The sequence below is a fragment of the Hippopotamus amphibius genome, chromosome X (genome assembly GCF_030028045.1).
Source record: "Hippopotamus amphibius kiboko isolate mHipAmp2 chromosome X, mHipAmp2.hap2, whole genome shotgun sequence".
NCBI lineage: Eukaryota > Metazoa > Chordata > Mammalia > Artiodactyla > Hippopotamidae > Hippopotamus > Hippopotamus amphibius.
Window position 1 is genome coordinate 123,117,043 of NC_080203.1, and position 17,724 is coordinate 123,134,766.

Consider the following 17,724-nt stretch of genomic DNA (forward strand, 5'->3'; position numbering starts at 1 on the left):
TGGTTTGGAGTGAGGAAAAATAAATCTTTTGTGAGAAGCTAAAACTCCAAACCTGCATGATACCAGGTGTGCAGCCCGAATTTATAGTCTCCACATGTGTGGAAATCCCTGGCCAAAGAATTCATATAAGTCCGGCTGTAGCCAATGCCATAAGGCAAGTAAAAGAAATGAGGTACAACTTTTATAAAGGAAGAAACAAAACTCATTACTTGTAGGTTCTATGATTGTGTATCTAGAAAATCCCAAAGAATCCTCAAATTATTGAAATTAATAAGTAGATTTTGTGAGGTCCTGCTTATCTATGTGAAAAATAGAAATGTAAATAAAACTAAACTCTTTGCCTCATTACTCAAACCCAGTGTCTGCCCCATCACGCAGCAGGTGACCTTGTCTTGTACACACAGACAAAAATGAGGCTCTGGGGCGTGAACTCCCACCACTTCCCCACCTGGTGACCGCAGACTCACCTAAGTCAGCCCCCACCCTTCCCTTGCCTCCTTTCCTGTATTCAGAGGAGGCATCCTTTTCTCTTCTGCTTTTACAGACCCTTTTCTCTGTGCTTTTGAGTCTCTTCCCTCCCATCTCCTCTAGAATAAAGATATGGCTTCTCCTGATACTTCTTTGTCTTATATATTCAACCTGGCTCCTTCTCTATAGCTTTTAAAGATGTTCAAGTTGCTGTTATCTTAAAAAAAAAAAAAAAAAAAAAAAAAGACTCTAACGAGCCTTGGCAGACTCCCCCCTCCCCCCAAATCACATCTAGCTCTCACATTTTCAAAAGAACAGACTAAATTTGCTCTCTCCATTTTCCACTTTTTAAAGACTCTTAAGCCTATTTCAGTCAGATTTCCCTTCCTATTACTCCTCTGAAATGGCTTGTATCAAAGTGACCAGATGACCTTCTTAACTGCTCAATCCATGGCCTCTTTCCGGTCTTCTTGGCACCCACCACTGAATGGCTCATTTAGCTCAAGACCCCTACCTACACCTTGACTATGAACTTCTGGGTCCTTGTATAGGTCTGGCTGGTTCCTTAACTCTGTCCTTTGTACGCAGTCTTGCCTCAGCTCCCATAGTCCTAGGCAAGGGTTGTGTACATTCCTCAAGATATGGCAACAAGGGCTTAGGCATCTGGATAGTTTCCTAGGTGGAAATGTGGAGTCAGGGCAGGCAAAGGGCTGAGATGTAACATATAAGTTAGAACAAGATTATGGTGCTGTCATTGAGGCAGCTTCTAGGGGCAGAGGAGTTCTCTCTAGCCCTTATTACTCACTGATGAACATGTGCATCCCAGGAGGCAGGAAATAATTGTAACTCATGGGTCACTGGACTTTTCAACTATAACCACTGCAGACTAATGATTGATGATTGATTTGGAACTGGGACATTTTACAACCCAGGGGAAAGGGAAGAGAGGTGGGGTCAAATGATTAAGATTGGATTTCCTGCCAGCCAGGAGGACCGAGGGCGCAGAGTCCAATTTAGGTTGACCTCAAGACAACAAAGAAATGTGGCCTTTCTTGTACAGTTAAGCCAAGATCTGCACCTGTTTCCTATTAAAAATGTCCAATAAATTGTAGCTTTTAGTGTGGGAACTGTCCATAATTACCAGTTCCCTGAATCTGACATAGTGTGCTGAGGGACTCAGCTGTTGAAGCAGAAATGATCGGATGCACCAGATTTCCAGGATGGATGTGACCACTTCTGACTGCAGAGCAAGGAGAGAGATAAAGATGCTTGTGGCAAGAAGGTGAACTTGTAGGGTTATTTGACCTAAGAAGGGCACTAGAGAGACTTGTGATTTGCGATGGGCAGAGGCTGAGAAAGAAAGACATGTGGCTATTAGAAGCACTGAAAGAAATGTATTGTAAGCAACATTTCTGCCCGAACGCATTAACAAATGCAAGGGTACAATTTGAAATTTCAGCTCATTATCATCCTCGTTTTGGCAGCATGATTTTCCCTGAGGCTTTTAATTTTTTCTTTGGAGTCTGCTATATTAACTTAGAATCTTTGATATGTTTTCAAATATTGTCTTAAAGTGTCACAGGTTCTTATTAAGTGGGTAAATTGGCTATCTAGATGTATTCTATTTAATATACCAATGTGTATTTTCAGGCAAGTAAAACAAACTTCTGTAGGAAGCTGTTCAAGATATAAGATGTTGTAGGAAAGTCATGCATATTTATTTCCTCTCTGAGTTCTGTCTTCCTGATTATGTTATTGTTAAATCATTTATTTATACCACTACGTTGTTAGTAGTGGGACTAAATGTCCTGAAGCCTCCCCTTTCTTATTTTCCTCACTCCCTATATCACATACAAACAAATTAGAAAAAGAAAATCATGTTGATGTATTATATATAGGAAGGATTTTTGCAGTCCTAATTATCCCAGTGACAAAGGATCCTCTTCTATACTTGCATTCTACTCATGTCAGTCTTTTGCCTTCCAAATCCCCTTCCACCAGACCCCCTGAACCTTTGTTATATTGAGCAACCTTCCCTCATTTTCAGGCAATGGCAGCATCGAAAGTCTGGAAGGTGCTTTAGAACCTTGCTGCTCAAAGTATGAATCATTTTGCCCCATCTCTGGTAACAACCTTGAACCTCCATTTCTGGTCTGAAGCAGCCGTGCCCTCAGCATGCCAGGTACGATTTTGCAATAGCTTTTTGGATATCTCTGTGCAGATGTCAGCCAGTATATCAGAGCCAGTGTGCTTGAAACCCAAACACACAGAGACATGGCAGCACACAATCAACTCACCATTACCCCCTTCATGTGCTTCTATTTTTCATGAATGACATTGCTGCCTTTTTGGTCCACTCAACTGGACATGGAAAGCGCGTTGTAACATTTCTCTCTCAGTACTATTCCCCCCTCCCCCTGCCCCAATCTGATCAGCCCATAAATCCTGTCAATTAAATTTCTCTCAGGCCCTGGGCATTGATCCCGTCTTCTCTACTCAGCATTACTGTTCTGATTTACATTTTCATCATCTCCTAACGTATCTCTTTGCCTTCCCACTCTCTCTTCTCTCTAGACCATTTGTATTATCTACTGCTGCAGAGCAAATTACCCCAAAACTTAGCTTAAAATTCCTAGTTGCTACAGGTCAGAAGCCCAGAAGCAGCTTCGTTGGGTGATTCTGGATCAGGAGAGCTCTCGTGGGTCTGCGATCAAGGTGTTATCCAGGGCTGCGGTCATCTGAGGCTTGGCTGGGGAAAGATCTGCTTAAAAGTTCACTCGTCGGGTTTTTAACAGGCCTCAGTTTCTCACCACATCGGCCTCTTCACCGGGCTGCTTAGCACAGAGCACATGGAAGCTGGCTTCTCCCACAGACAGCTATGGGAGAGAGAGTGTGCTCTCCCCAGATGGCAGTTGCAGTCTTTTTATAACCTAAGATTGAAAGCGACGTCCATCACTCCTGTCATATTTTATTGGTTAGAAGGGTATCACTAAGTACCACCCACAGTCCAGGGGAGGGAATTAAGTTCCATCTCTTGAGGAGAAAACTATTGAAGAATCTGTGGATATATCTTCAAAGCCATCACAAGTTGTCCTCTGGCCACAAATTATTTACCTTCTTCCCACATGCAGAATTCATATCAAAGGATTTATGGACATGGACTTATCTTTAAAACTACTGAACTGCCTTCACTTTACAGAAACTAGTATCTCGAGACATAACTTTGTTCTGAATATTTTTACCGACTCTACATATACAGAAGAGATCAAACTCCCCAGATCCTTCATCATCAGGCCCTAATAGATATTTCCCACCATTTGCTTATGAATCTTGCATGGAATCAAACCAAATGATTCACCATTTCCTAATCATATCGTAAATCTACCATTTTCTGTACCTTCATGACTACTGTTTGCCAGGCTGGAAGGTGCTCTATTACCTCTTTCTTTTAAGTTCTCTTCAAAATTCCAGGCTTGCCTCCTTCATAAAGTGTGGCAACTCCCCTATAATAGGATGTATCTACTTTCTTTGATTGTAAGTTCCTAGAGGACAAGAACCATACCTTGTTCATCTCTATATCCTTCAAAATAAGTAGATTTCCTTGTATCCAATAGATATTCAACAAATGTTGAGTTAAATTATATGAAGATAGCACTTCTCCATTTAGGCAAAACAAACACTTTGAGTTGTTCGTGTCCATGTTGTATACACCAACACCACGAGAGGATTTTGTTTGTTGCATACACTTGGTCTTTCAAAGACACAAAGCCGGAATTGCTATATGTGGGACAACCTGACAGAATTGGTGGTAGAATTTCCAAATTATATCACCATCTTCAAAGTACTAGCCTTCTGCTGCTGTGTTGGAGGGCCAAGAAAAGTTCACTCACCAACAGTGGGAATGATGGAGCTGTACAGCTAGGCTGTCTTTAGGTATGCTATAGTGGGACATCTCCTGTTTAATTTCTGAGCAGTTTTCTCCCTGCCACCTCCTTTCCTCCCTCCTTCCCTCCCTTTCTCTCCTTTTTCCCCTCCTTCTCTCTCTCTCTCTTTCTCCCTCCTTCCTGCCTGCCTTTGTCCATATCACTTTCTCATCTGACTTCTCCGTATTTTCTCCCATCACTCTGTGAGGTTGTTGCATGGGCATTCTCATGGGATTACTGCCCCTTGATTTTAGCCAGTGGAGGTTCTCTCTTTGTTAATAGCTTTATTGAGGTATAATTTACACACCATAAAATCCATCCATTTTAAGTGTACAATTCAATGATTTTTTAGTAAACTTTAGAGTTGTGTAACCATCACCACAATCTAATTTTAGAAAATTCCCATGACCTCAAAAGACCTCCTGGGATAACTGAATTATTTTAAAAAATTTTGTACCTTTTTTCTCTTTTTACAAAAAAAAGTGATTTCACATAATTTAGAAAATATAGAAAAGCAGAAAAAAGAAAATAAAAATTCTCTTCCTTCCACATCCTACAGTCATCATTGCTATTCTGGCATATTTTTAGTCCTTCTGTCTATTTACCTGCCTGTTTATTCATATCTTAGAAGGGCAGCTACAGTTTAGGGGCTGCTGAGAAGTTGATGAGATCTATGAACACAGCAGCTACATACTAATAATTTAAAAATAGAAATCTTATTGATTTTAAAGAACTTGGCTGAATTTTTGACTTTTGAACTACTACATTAGATATCTATTTATGTATGAGGGTAGGAAGCCAATTAAAGCAATAAACAGGCCATTACATACTGTGATTGAAATGTGGTTTTACTTTCCCTGTGTGTGTGTGTGTGGCGGGGCGGGGGGAGGTGAAGAGTGAGGGGAATACAGGGATTGCTGCCTAAAGGCCTCATGGAGGACCCTAAATGTGGAAGACCTGTGATGGGGTGGTGGGAGGGATGTGAGCATGGGAAGATCAGAAGAAATCTTGCAAGGAAAAAGTAAGTTGGGCTTCAAGAGACTGCCCTCAAACTGAGGGCTCTTGGGACTCCCCCAAATTTCTTTGCAATGGGAAAATGGGGGAAAAGTTGAATGAAAGTGTTTGTGGTAAATTAGCATGTCAAGAGGTTTCTACTTAGCCCCCTTGTGTACCTTACCCAGAGTAAGAGTCAACATGTGCACCAGTAAATGGGGACTATGAGTGACAAAGCCTCAAAGTGGAATTGGATGATCGAGATGAGTGTGGGCTGCGGGGACTCTTCACCCCTGGCTGGGAAGTTGGCAATTTCTGTGTTGTATTAGCAAAGGAGTTGGTTACATTGTTGCCCGTGGCATCTTGAGACTCAGCTCTTCTATGTGCCAAGGCTGAAGCTTTGGGGGAATCAGTAGGGAAACAAGTCAGGGGGCTGGAACATGTTGGTGCCTCTGTGTGGTCTCCGATAGTTCTTACAAGAAAGAGAAAAGCATCTCAACTCGGGGCTATTGCAGAACCTTACTATTAGAGGTCTCTCTGCCTACAGACAGCAATCCAAGTTGTCTGAGTCGGTGTATCATGACCCATGTAGGATTGGAAAAGGTGAATTCTCTGGTTGAGGCTAAAGTGAAAACAGAGAGAGGCAGGAAACAAAGTAGGTAATGAGATTGGTGCCTGGGAAACACTCCATGTTTCTGCCCCTCCTGGGCATCTTCTGTAGTGTGTTTCCTGCCTGATAATGGTTTAGAACATGCAGCCTGGGGATCCAGAGTAGCTGTGCCTTCCTAATCATGCTGCTGTTTTATGTTTTTCTGAATCAGATGTTAAGATGGAGGCCATTAAGCTGAAGCCTGGAGGCTAGGCAGAGCGCTGATGTTTGTTACTGAAAGACAGTAATTCTTTGCTTAGGGTCTAAATTCATGGGCTATGACTTGACAAGATCTCTGACTTAGGTTCTTAGTTCAGAGAACTGAGTGAATGAATATAAGTAAAAAGTTAATCGTGCTTTTAAGAAGTTTGTATTGCAGGCGAAACCCTAATTCTGTAAGCAAAAGTCTGTGATCTCCTGTTTAACCTGAAAGGTCATGTTCAGTCTCCCAAACCTTCAACAATGGGGATCAAGCTGCTAAAATGTGAAGCCCTTTAAGAGGAGACTCTCCCACCAAAGCCCATCTCAGATGCATATATGGAGGACAGTGAATAAGGGGGCTTTTCCCAGAGAGCAAAACCCAGGGCAGCTGGGTTTCTACAGCAAGGCATTGCTGAGATCCCTCTCAAGTAGGATGTGTTACTCATGATCATTGTGGGGTTCTTTCCCACCTTTCCTGCTTTTTTTTTTTTTCCCAAATGGGAGTTGTTTGTCTAACAGTGGTCCTGTTTTCTACTCTTTTCTCCCCCCAGCCTTTGTATACTGGGTCTGTTGGAGTGGTTAAATATTGTCTCCATAGACTTCCAGACAATAAGGTGCCACGTGTAGACTTCTCTGGGAGATATCACCCAGATATCTTGAGTATAATAACTTAATGAGGCTTAATATTGGGCTATATCCTTTTGGGAAGGGGTGAGTGCCGTTTTGGTGGGACATCGAATAGTTGCATAATGTTGGATGGATTCATTTTAAAAATTGTGTATGAAAAGAAATGTGTGTATACGTGTGAGGAAGTCAACGCATGGACTGTAGTAAGTCCCGGTGCCACTGTTTGATACAACTGTGACTGAAACTAGAATTCCTTCCCTTTACTTTTCAATTAATCAAGCCAATAATTTCCCTTTTTAATATAAATGAGTTTGAGTTGGTTTTATTATCACTTGTAATGAGAAATGTCCTTACTGACACAACACATATATTTAATAAATATCTTGTAGGGGAGGAAAAATCATCTTCCCTCTACCCTTCTAGGTTCTTGGCTGAGACGCCTCTGTAATAAAAGACGGATTAACAGAAGAAAAGCAAACCGAAGTTTGATAACATGTACACCTGCTGTATAGATGGGAGAGACCCAGGGGAACTGTGTAACTCCCTGAAATGGCCCAAGCCACCCTTCAATACCAGCTCCAGCTAAAAACAAAAGGAGATGTTGGGAGAAAGGAGCTAGTTATGGGAGGATGTCAGGAAACGCACAGCAAACAAGAATAAGGTTAACACATTTAACTCCAAGCCTTCTTCACTGATGAGAGTTTCTAGAGTTTTAGAGTCATCCTCCTCTTCCTGGTACAGAGAGGGAGACACCCTCACAAATGGAGTCTTCCCATATAAATGTAAATGTCTCTTACAAAAGGGTAACTTCTGTTTTCAGAGCTTCTGTGTCTGCTGTTCCTTAAAAATAATCGGCCTCAAGATAATTCTTAAGCCAAAGAGGCATATTTTGGGCTGGCGCATTCGGAACCACTTCTATCTCAAAATCTTGTATGTAGACAACGAACTTACCAGGGACAATGGTGTTGCAACTAAGAAAGCAGACATATATTTATAAGTAGATCAACTTATTTTCTAGGATATAAACTACTTTTTACAAATTTAATCCATGGAAGAGAGGGAAAACTTCTCACCATCCAAAAACCTAATTAATTCGTAGAAAATGTATTTCTTGGATTTTAGTGGCCACAGCCACAGATGGATTTTAAACATAAGGGGTTCAGATAGTTTGTTATGTTATTTAAAAAATTGTATTTCCAATGGATGTTTGCTAAACTTACTGTGATAATCACTTCGTGATGTATCAAGTCAGATCATTATGCTGTATACCTTAAACTTACACAGTGCTGTATGTCAATTATATCTCAGTAAAACTGCAAGATAAATTGTATTTCATTATTGGCAAATATATTTGGGGGTTGCAACCTAATCTTCATGATCATTTAAACTTGCTGGACATAGTAGATTAGATCCTGGGCTAAGGAGATTTTACAAATAGTTGCCTAAGCTGTGAACCTTGCCTATGCAATTCATAGATGTCTAAAGATACTTAAATGATGTACTGATGCTGACAGCAAGATGATTATTTTCACTCATAATTAAATTAACATTTTTTGATAAGCCATGAAATATGACTTTTCTGTTCAGGCCTTGAAAACTTTGTTCCACACCATAGACCATTTCACTGCAAATGAAATCAGAAACGGAAAAGTTTACCCAGTAAATTCACTCAAATTTACTCTGAATAGTATTTTTAAAGAGGTCCTCCAGTACCTTGCTTGACCAACTTTCAAAAATTTGATGTTTTCTTGTCTCCTTTCCCCCTACTTAAGAAAAGCTTCCCTTTTTGATAAGTTTAGTGTGATTTGGGGGGAAGGAGCAAAATTAGACGTGTATTGAATCTGTCACTTTAACTTGGAAGTTACCTATATATATTTAAAATGCTCGACTCAGAATAGGTACAAAATCAATGGTAGCTGTTATTATTGCAGGTGGTGGTGCAGAGCAGTAGGAATCAATGAATGTATTTCATTCATTCCAAGGTATGAAGGAGCTTTGATAAATTTGGAAGAGCCTGTTCTCTCTGCTAAATGCAAAATACACACATTTCTTAAGCTTTAATGGATTTTTTTATTTTTATTTTTTAAAATTAATTTATTGGCTGTGTTGAGTCTTTGTTGCTGTGCGGGCTTGCTCTAGGTGCGGAGAGTGGGGGCTACTCTTTGTTGTGGTGCACAGGCTTCTTATTGCAGTGGCTTCTCTTGTTGCAGAGCACGGGCTCTAGGCGCACGGGCTTCAGTAGTTGTGGCACACAGGCTCAATAGTTGTGGCTCATGGGATTAGTAGCTCTGCAGCATGTGGGATCTTTCTGGACCAGGGCTCGAACCCGTGTCCCCTGCATTGGCAGGCGGATTCTTAACTACTGCGCTACCAGGGAAGCCCCTAATGGATTTTTCTATTCTTGTTTTCTCTTAGTTTTGTAATGAGTATTGAGTTTGAAGATTCTGGCTTATCTTGTGAGAAACACAAGGAAACAGGATCTTCTCAAGCATTGTTGGGATTGTTAGGGGGATCTTTGTGGCATTGGACGTGGTCCTTACCATTACTTGTGTTTAGTATCAGTAGATGCCTCATCTTAGTTGTATATTTGCATATTATTTCAAACTTCTTTTCTATTTACTTTTGTTATACTGAGTTAATTCCATCAGTGTGGCATCATGTTGTGATTAAAAATATTCCCTATGGGCCTAGAGGAGGCCTCAGTTTTGGTGGACACTAAATCGTATCAAATTCTGTAGGCGTTTATTGTCAAGCATCTTGCAAATGCAGCAGAAATATTAGTATGAAGATGTGATTTCTGTCCTCTGGCATCTAAAATTTAGGAGGAAGGCAAAGACAAATGCACAGGTAACCAAAAATAAAACAGAAGATAGCAAAATAAATACCATTATATAGAGTGCTTACTCTGTGAGTCACTCTTTTAAGCACTTTAAAAATAGTTAACTCATTAGGACTTTAGACAATTACTGTCTTCATTTTCATATGGGGAAACTGAGGCACATAGAGGTGAAGTAATTCATCCAAGTCACAGAAGTAATAAATGGGAGATTTGGGATTTGATCCCAGAGAGTCCAGTTTCAGAATCAGCATGCTACCCTTCCTGTGTTGAGCCAACCGCTATGTGCCTATTTAAGTGAGCGAGCTATGCGTGTGCGTGCACGTGTGTGTGTGTGTGTGTGTGTGCGCAGGAAACAGAATGAGATTTAAAGAGGATGTGGCATTAGAGCATCTTTCTGATTTCATGTGTTTCTATGTTTAATTCGTTACATCTTGATCTTTTCTTAACATTCCAATTATACTCTGCTTGAAATATTTCAGAATTCCTGCACCTCTGATTTCTCCCATCAGCTACGCAAGTCTAATTGGGTTAGAACTTTATGACTTTGGAACTTTGTAAAATTTGCAAGGCAAAGTAAAGGTATGTTAGGTTCTTTAGAAAAGGTTATAGAATTTCAGACAGAACAGAATGAAAGTCACTGAGTCTATGACCACACATTATAGAGTTGGTTTTATGATGGAAATTATCAGACCAATTCATCACTGTATCCAATTGAATCCAGGTCCGCAGTCATTTTAGCTGTGATTTTTGAAGTCGACTGAGTAAAGATAGAGAGTGTGAATGATGTGAATGTGTCTGTGTTAGATAGTAAGTGAAGTGTGGATTCCTGCTGAGGCCCAAGCTATGAGCAGTCCTGCAATTCATGTATACCTGGGAAGAGATAACTAATGGGGCATCAAGGGTCTTATAGGCAGAGGAGTTTGGGGACAAGTAAGATCAAGGGAGCTCAGGAATGATTATGGGAAAAGACTTTAGAGAGGGCAACATGGTCCTGTCTTGGAGATGCTCTCCAAAATGGCCCCATGGGATCATGATTGAGGTCACTGATTGAAGGGGCTGCAGGCAGCAGATGCCAGAGGGCTTTTTTCACAAAGAGTTTATGTGACTCAGGAGCACAAACAATACCATGTAGGTGCCCATGTGACAAAGTGTGACCAAGGCAGGGAAGAGGACATTCTTCTCTCTTCTTATGGAGCTCAGTGTAACCTCAGTGCGATAAGAACCCTGGGGAAGGGACAGTGACCCTTACGTTTTAATTTAATTAAAAAAATTTTATTGAAGTATACTTGATTTACATTGTGTTAATTTCTGCTGTGTTAATTCCAGTAAAGTGACTCAGTTATACATATATATACTCTTTTTCATATTCTTTTCCATTATGGTTTATCACAGGATGTTGAATATAGTTCCCTATGTTCTACAGTAGGACCTTGTTGTTGATCCACTCTCTATATAATAGTTTATGTCTGCTAATTCCAAACTCCCATTCTTTCTCTCCCCCACCTTCCCCCCCCCTTGGCAACCACACGTCTGTTCTCTATGTCTGTGAGTCTTGCTGTTTTGTAGATATGTTCATTTGTGTCATATTTTAGACTCCACATATAAGTGATATCATATGGTATTTGTCTTTCTCTTTCTGACTTACTTCACTAAGTATGATAATCTCTATGCCCACCCATGTTGCTGCAAATGGCGTTATTTTATTCTTTTTTATGGCTGAGTAGTATTCCATTGTATATATGTACTACATCTTCTTTATCCGTTCATCTGTTGATGGACATTTAGGTTGCTTGCATATCTTGGCTATTGTGAATACTGCTGCTATGAACATAGGGGTGCATGTATCTTTTCAAATTATAGTTTTGTCCAGATATATGCCCAGGACTGGGATTGCTGGATCATATGGCAACTCTATTTTTAGTTTTTTGAGGAACCTCCATATTGTTTTCCATAGTGGCTGTACCAATTGACATTGCCACCAACAGTGTAAGAGGGGTCACTTTTCTCCACACCCTCTCCAGCATTGATTATTTGTAGACTTTTTAATTATGGCCATTCTGACTGGTGTGAGGTTGTACCTCATTGTGGTTTTGATTTGCATTTCTCTGATAATTAGTGATGATAAGCATCTTTTCATGTGCCTATTGGCCATCTGTATGTGTTCTTTGGAGAAATGTTTATTTAGGTCTTCTGCCCATTTTTTGATTGGGTTGTTCCTTTTTTTGTTCTTGTATGAGCTGTTTGTACATTTTAGAAATTAAGCCCTTGTCAGTTGTATCATTTGCAAATATTTTCTCCCAGTCTGTAGGTTGTCTTTTTCTTCTGTTTATGGTTTCCTTTGCTGTGCAAAAGCATATAAGTTTGACTAGGTCCCATTTGTTTATTTTTGCTTTTATTTCTATTGCCCTGGGAGACTGACCTAAGAAAATATTGGTACAATTTATGTCAGAGAATGTTTGCCTATATTCTCTTGTAGGAGTTTTATGGTGTCTTATACTTAAGTCTTTAAGCCATTTTGAGTTTCTTTTTGTGTATGGTTGTGAGGGAGGGTTCTAACTTTATTGGTTTACATGTGACTGTCCAACTTTCCCAACACCACTTGCTGAAGAGACTCTCTTTTCCTCATTGTATATTCTTGCCTCCTTTGGGATGATGACCCTTACTGAGGGCAGTGGGTGGGGGACAGAGCCAGCTCAAGTGGCAGGGACCTGACTGGTTTGTTTGCAGCATACATGAGACACATTCAGAGACTTAGGGGGACCTGGAATGTAGGGATGAGAGAGGGTGAGATGTGGCTCACCTTCTGTACATTCCCCACTAGCTAGTGCAGCCCAGGAAATGTGTAGAAACTCATCTTTCCAGACTAGTTCTTGAATGAATTCTATTGTATGAATTTATTGGAGTTAGATGACTGCAATACAAGTCTGTCACTGTTGTAGGTTCATAGGATAGGCTGTTTTCTTAGTATGGGTCCCCTCAAGAAGAGGACCTTGAGACCAAAATTCTATGCAAATAGTTCATTGGTGAGTTAATTCCAAGAAACACTGGTAGGGAGTGGGGAAGTGAGACGGGGAAAAGAAGGTAGCAAGTAAAGGGTGGGTTATTAAACCAGTTACTACTGTGGGCAACCTATGTGCAATATCACTGGGGAAATCCTGGGAAACAATGTAGAACACACACCTCAGAGTCAGTTCTTCTGAGAGGTATGAGAGCTGCGGTATTCATCCACCCACTCTTGTTATTTCCAGGGCAATGTTAATCTCTCAGCACCTCCAGTGGAAAGACCTACTCTGGCAGCCAAAGAAAGTCTGCAGAAGAGAATTGCAGGCGCTGGCATTGGAAGTGCATGGAAATGGTAAGTGTGGGGTTGTGGTGGGTTGCAGATGGCGTCTGCTACTCCTATGGTGTGGAAGGTCTTCTAGCTTGTTAGTTTTGCTGTTTGACATTGCTTTGGTTATTGCTTTGGATTTTCCTGCTGACAAACCCGAAAACTTTTACTGCCTCCCCTGTTCCCACTTCCGTTCTCCTTGATTTTCCACTTCACTCTGTTTATCACCATTTGGCCTTGTCTTTGGCATCAGAGGCTAGTGGACAGTAACTTTCCTTTCTGTGCTAAGGTGAGAATAATATGTACAGGCATACCTGTTGTATGTCCAGGCATACCTTGTTGTATTGCACTTTGCTTTATTGTGCTTTGCAGGTAATGCATTTTTTACAAATTGAACGTTTGTGGCAACTCTGCATAGAGCAAGTCTGTCGGCACCATTTTCTCAATAGCATTTGCTCACTTTGTGTTTCTGTGTCACATAATGGTAATTCTTAGAAAATTTCAAACATTTTCATTATTCTATTTGTTATGGTGATCTGTGATCGGTGATCTTTGATGTTACCATTGGAATTGTTTTGGGCACCGTCAATTGCACCCATGTAAGATGGCAAGCAGATAAATTGTTCATGAAAGGAGGAGTCAGTCTATGTGGCAGACTTCACTGTTGTCTTATTTTAAGAAGTTGCCACAGCCACCGCAGCCTGCAGCAACCACTACCCTGATGGGTCAGTGGCCATCGGCATTAAGGCAAGACCCTCCACCAGCAAAAAGATTACAACCTGCTGAAGCCTCAGATGATGGTTAGCATTTTTAGCAATAAAGTATTTTGTAATGGAGGGATGCACATCTTTTTTTTTTTTCTTTTTTGACTTAATGCTATTATTGCACGCTTCGTAGACTATAGTATAGTATAAACATAACTTTTATATCCACTGGGAAGCCAAAAATTTGTGTGATTCGATATATTGTGATATTTGATTTATTGTGTTCTGAAGCTGAACCCACAATATCTCCAAGGTATGCCTGTATTGAGGAATGAATTAACATATAAAAAAGAATGTCATAATCTGTGCTCAAGAAGGGCTGGTTCTCTTTCTATGGTCATACTCATTTCGCCCTTGGCAAAGCCAAAACTTGGGGACCTTCTCTTTCTGGGCTGTTCAAAAGCTGAGATGTGTAGATAAAGGCTGGTTCTGTCCCCTAAAGGAAAACTATGTATTTTATTATTTTTCCAATATTTTAATCTGAGTTAATTTGATTACATTAAATTTGATGATTTGGTGGAACAGTGTAAAACATACTTCATTGATATCTAAGCATGTTATATTTATTTTACTGTCTTTCATCTCTTAGCTTATCCCACAAATAGGGCAGAAAATGGGGACTCAGATTTATGTGGCCACAGCCATGCCCTGAACTTAGGCCAATCTCAGAGCCATTTATTGCCTCAGGAGACTGTGATCATTTATATTCCTAGCATTTTGTGTCCTGTGGTATCTATGTTGGCTGTTGATTCGATGAAATACTGCTTTTTGCTCTGAATTATTTAGGGTGGAGGGAGGGAGAAGGAAGAGGAAGGAAGGAGAGGGGAGAAGGGAAGAAGAAGGAGAGCTGCTCTTGTTGGCTTCTGAGTAGCTGCTAATTTTTATAACAACACTTTGCTATATATGCTCATGCTGCACATGATTGCAAAGTCCTTTTACAGACATTGAAAATTTTAATCTTCATAACTAGCCCATAAAATGAGCAAGAAGAAAAGGATCTGTTAAGAATAGGTTTGGAGGCCGTCACCACGGTCGCCGCGAGGTCAGAGCGCTGGGCTGCACTATGGCCTACTGCCGGCAGGAAGGGAAGGATCGAATCATATTTGTGACCAAAGAAGACCATGAAACTCCAAGCAACGCGGAGCTGGTGGCTGACGACCCCAAGGATCCGTAGGAGGAGCACAGACTGATCCTGCCAAACGGAAACATCAACTGGAACTGCCCGTGCCTTGGGGGGATGGCCAGCGGCCCGTGCGGGGAACAGTTCAAGGTGGGCTTTTGCTGCTTCCACTACAGCACAGAGGATGTCAAGGGATCAGACTGTGTAGACCAGTTCCAGGCCATGCAGGAGTGCATGCGGAAGTACCCAGACCTCTACCCCCAAGAGGAGGAGGAGGAGGAAGAGAAGCCAGTGGATCCTTTAAAGGAAGCAGCTGCCTCTGAGGCCACCACAACCAAAGAAGAGGAGGGATTGAGCTAATGAAGGCCCCGGGGCTCTGGGCTCCAGCCTCCTTCAGAGCGATATGAACCTCTCCAAGAAAGTGTCTTTCTCTGTGTTGTTCTGTGCACTGTAATGTACAAAATAACTTATTGTGCTGATCAGGGGTCTTGGCCCCTTGACATATACACTGAAAAATGGGGTTGTATGTATGTGTGTCTCAGATGAACCTGTCAGTGAATGTAGCTGCCACTTTTGAATTCTCTTCTCAGATTGTCCTGAATTTTGCCACTTTGAAGTAATGTGTTGAATAATCTCGGCAACCAAAAATCATTATCTGGGAGTGTCTCTTGTGAGTGAGCTGATTTATTCTGATTCATTGTATCCCTTTTAGTAGATTTTATACCCAGTTGGAAAGTGAAATAGAAACAAAACATCTTCCTTTAAAAATGCTGGAGTGGGGCCATTCCTTGTAGAAGAGGCAGATGAGAACTTGAGTATTTGAGGAAGCACTGTGCTTCATTTCTGATATATTCTGGTTTCCAGTTTTGCATTGAGTTCCAGGTTTTCTAGGTTTGGAAAACAGAGATTTGGACCCTCTGAGTGACTCCCTTTGTAAGTGAAGAGAAAAGCTGGGTTTTTTTTTTGTTCTTTTTATTCCGAAAGCCCTGGTTTGGGGTCTGTGTTCACACTGGCTCTGTCTCAGCCTGTTCAGATGCAGTGTTCTTGAGAGGTGGGGACCTAATCATTACCAAAGTAGCACCCAAGAGAGGAAATGGTGTCAATTAAAAGGAAAATATGATCTAAAAGAAAAAAAACAGGTTTGTGCTAAATCCTTTGGAGGAGACAACTGTGAAGAAAAGGAGACTCAGAGAAAAATAGGATGTGTGTATTAAGGCAGTAAAGTCACGCCATTTGTTGCTCAGAGAAGAAAAGATGTGCCCAGTCGGGTTTATGTGAAGGCCTTCATGCTTTATATGCAGGTGTGGTGAAGGGTGGTGATACTGAGATTTGAACCAGTCTTGGCCCTGGCAGTTCTGAGACGAGTTATTTTGAGAAAGGTCTTGGCTCACCCTGAGCCCTGGTTTCTTCATCTGTGAAATGGAGATAAAAATGCTTGCACGCTATACCACCGCGTGGCGTGTTCGTAAGAATTAACAAGACGCACGTAAAAGCACCGTGCAAGCTGTCAAGTGCTGTACATGATCCTACAGTTGGTATTTCCCTGATAATGAAGAGATGGTCCTGTAGAATCAGGAGAGTATAAAACCTCAAACTGAGAGTTGATTTCTTAATAGCACTGTTGGGGATCCAAAGTTTACTTACTCATAGTTTTAAGATTTGTCTGGTAGAAAATTGTTTGATTGTTTTTATTAAAAAAATTTTTATTTTTAAAAAATACTTATTTATGACTGTGTTGGGTCTTAGTTGCGGCATGCAGGATCTTTCGTTACGGTGCACAGGCTTCTCTCTAGTTGTGGCATATGGGCTCAGTAGTTGAGGCACCCAGGCTTAGTTGCCCCAAGACATGTGGGATCTTGGGTTCCCAGACCAGGGATAGAACCCAAGTCCCCTGCATTGGAAAGTGGATTCTCAACCACTGGACCACCAGGGAGGTCCCCTGTTTGTTTTTAGAAGTAACATGACAACACTGATTTATTTGTCCAGTACCTTTGTTAACAGTGGTGGGAGACTCAGAGAAAAATTGAAATATTTTAGAATATTGGAATATTTTGCAGGTATCTTCATCCGGGTATTTCAGATAAAGCAATTTTTATGCATTATAGAATTGTTATGAATTTCCCAGGTGATGGCCAGAACCTCCACTGTGTTGGGTTGTTGGGTTTTGGAAAACCCAGGTTTGAGTCCACACTCAGCTGCATAGTGGCTTTGTGATCCAGGACTAGCTATTCTGGTTTTCGATCTGTGCGAAAGGCTAGAAGTTCTCCTAAGGATCATTGTGAGGACTGAATGAGACAATGGGTGAGAAAATTCTCTGAAAACTATAGACAACTCCATAAGTATAAGGAGGTAGAATTAATATTACTCATGTTTACAGAAATGAAACCAACAAGCAAATATTTAATGATACAAGTTAGAGTCAAGCCAGAAACTAATGAGATGTAGTCAATATGGATTCACAGATTGCTGGTTTTTAAAATTTTTTATTATTTTTTTTAATTCACAGATTGCTTTTTGATTATTTCTTTCCATATGGTTTTGGTATGGGATACTTACAGGTGATAAATGGGGAACTGTGCCAATATGATGCACGTGCACAAGTTTATTTCAAGATTCATAACTTGGTGTGCTGGCAAGTTATGAACTTCTAAGAGCTTAATTGAACCTGTTAAGTCTACTGCCTGTTTCAGACTTAGGAGGCTGTAAATAAGTCTGATTTAATCTTCAATAACTCTATAAGAAAGCCATAGGGCTAACTGAACCCAAGGTGGCAGAGGGTAGTGTAGGAGTTACAACTCTGTAGAAGGGTTCC

The 17,724-nt window shown here is 40.8% G+C and overlaps 1 pseudogene; it reads left to right on the forward strand.

The window, feature by feature from the left end:
• The first annotated feature begins 14,804 nt into the window (after positions 1-14,804).
• On the forward strand, positions 14,805-16,223 carry LOC130842209 (mitochondrial intermembrane space import and assembly protein 40-like; annotated as a pseudogene).
• The last annotated feature ends 1,501 nt before the right edge of the window (positions 16,224-17,724 follow it).